This window comes from Poromitra crassiceps, assembly GCF_964638095.1.
Source record: "Poromitra crassiceps genome assembly, chromosome: 26".
NCBI lineage: Eukaryota > Metazoa > Chordata > Actinopteri > Beryciformes > Melamphaidae > Poromitra > Poromitra crassiceps.
This window is the reverse complement of record NC_139640.1, coordinates 8,578,168-8,580,667: the sequence shown is the minus strand read 5'-3', so window position 1 is coordinate 8,580,667 and position 2,500 is coordinate 8,578,168. Positions and strand designations below refer to the sequence as shown.

General features: G+C 44.2%; 1 protein-coding gene across 1 annotated transcript in view; it reads right to left on the bottom strand.

Annotated features, from left to right (window-relative positions):
• Positions 1-2,500, bottom strand: part of LOC310798923 (cell adhesion molecule 4-like) — a gene marked incomplete at its 5' end in the record, with an annotated part of 54,573 nt that overhangs the window by 51,648 nt on the left and 425 nt on the right. The gene's annotated exons all lie outside the window — the stretch shown is intronic.

Here is a 2,500-nt window from a genome sequence, read left to right as displayed (position 1 = left end):
TTAATGAGTTATTAATTTGAGTTAGTGATGTCACTGGTCCACACTATAACACTCAATAACTGTCAACTTAACTGTTTACAGTTTTCTGATATACTACTGATGTTCTAATGATACAAAGCTGGTTGAAAATGGGCAGAGTGTTCCTTTAACCATAGATGGTCAATGAAACACCCTGAAGGAATTCTGTCATGAATGTAAAATATGTTTGTCATTTCATTCTGCTGTGTGAGAAAATGGCAAAGACGGAGGAGTCATGTGGAAAAGATAGACAGACATTTTGTTTGTTGAGAGGCAGAATGTCACAGCAGCACTTATAGCTGCCAGCGCTGAGAGTCAAACCCTTTAATACAACTACCGTAAATTCCGGACTATAAGCCGCGGCTTTTTCCCCGTTTTTTGGGCTTTTTTGGCCCCTGCGGCTTATATAACGGTGCGGCTTATCTATGGATTTTTTCAGCAAACGGCCACTCGGGAACCTCCAAAATCTATGGATGTTGGTATGAGGCAGAACGAGAGCAAGACAGACATTACGAGAGCGAGACCCTGATTGGATGATGTTGCAAAAAATGTGCCTCGCGACCTGATTGGAGCACTGTGCCACTACGCTCTCTCAGCCACTACGGTAAAACACCCTCCCTCCTCCCTCGCTCCGGGGGGAAAATGGCAGCGATTGAGCCTGAAAGACAGTCAGAATGAAATTGAATGTAACATTCCCAATTCTATGTATTACATTCTAAAAAACTAACGGCAACATTTTGGAAGGCTAAGCCACACAACTAGCTCGTTGTAATCTAACATCATGCTTCAAAAGATGGAGAACTGGCTGTGTTACGACGATGGCGGCGAGAAGAAGAAGGAAAGAAGGAAATCGAGCAGCAGCACGTAACCTTGGCATCAGGGTGTTGACACAGAGAGCAGACGGCCGAGGTGCCGTTCAGATCCGACTGAAGGCTCAAGTTTGCCAGTGGATCCTGACAGCGTGGAGGAGTGTCAAAACATCCACGATCACCAACGGGTTCCGAAAGGCTGGACTGCTGCGTGATGAAGAGGAGGACGCCGCCACAGCTGAGGGCCTTCAGAGGCTGTTCGATTCCGACAGTGACGAAGAGGAGTTCGTTGGTTTTGAGAGCGACAACGAAGGAGAGAGGAGAGTGGCTGACGAAGCCACCCTGAGCCTGTTCGTTTCCGACACTGAAGATGAGGACTTTGGTGGTTTTAGTACGCAGGAAGAAGACGAAGATGAGGATTAATGACTTGACTTTTCTGGTTACAGCCGTGTACTGCACCTTAGCCTAAAAGATGAAGACGAGGATTAATGACTTTTCTGGTAGGCTGATTACCGTATATTTTAAGCAGCCGTGTTACTGCAACTTTAGGCTTACGCGCTTACTGTCGTGTTACAGGCACTTTATTTTTATTTTTATTTTGCACATTTAATTTAGCCATTGATATTGCCTCGTCAAGCGCTGTAAGCTTTGTTTTTTGTTATGGTACTACTGTAGGCTATAATGTAGATCAGTGGTTTTAAACCTTTTTCATGCCAAGGACCCCTAAATTTACACAGCACAGTACATGTTCTGTAGCTACTATTGCACTAAATGGTAACACTTGAATACGTTATGCAAATATGCAACTTGTTTTGTTGAAATGTTAATAAATGGGAGCTTCCCCAAACAGCCATCTCTTTCCCGACAATCCCCTCTGTGCACGAACCCTTACATATGGTAATTAAACATCAAAACACCCGCGGCTTATAGTCCGGTGCGGCTTATATATGTAAAAAACAGTCAACTCTGCAGGTGCGGCTTATACACCGGTGCGCCTTATAGTCCGGAATTTACGGTACAACTAAAACAGAAAAGAAAAAGGAAAATAATTGACAAATATAAAGGTTGATGCCAAGAAGCGCATTCGACGCTGCACTCAACTACAAGGGCTTCCTGAGCAGCAGACTTTTTCTCTCTCAAAACAATTGAAACCCACCGCCATGTTAAAGCCGAGTAAGGAGATCGATTTTATTTCACCAGAGGCGAAGGCAGCAACACAAAAGACTCATGGAAATAACATAACAGAAGAGAAGGTAAGCCCCACTAAACTGGTATGCAGCATTGCATTGACAGTCATTAGATAGAGCAGTGGTTCCCAACCTTTTCCAACTCAGGGCCCACTTTTATGTCTCAAAAATGTTCGCGGCCCACCTCCGACCCCATAAATACAAAGGCCATATAATGCGTTCTCAGAGCACTTTTTTATTGAAAATTGAACATAAAGGACTGAACTGAATACAGGAGAAACATGTTGGAAGCTCCACAGTCACTAACACAGCACCTGTAACATGTTGCAACACCTTCAGTATTACAGTTTTCAAGGAGCTGTCCACACACACACACACATACACACACACACGCACACGCACACGCACACACACACACACACACACACACACACACACCAATAATTCAAGGAGCTGTCCATCAGCACCACACAGATGTCAGAAATG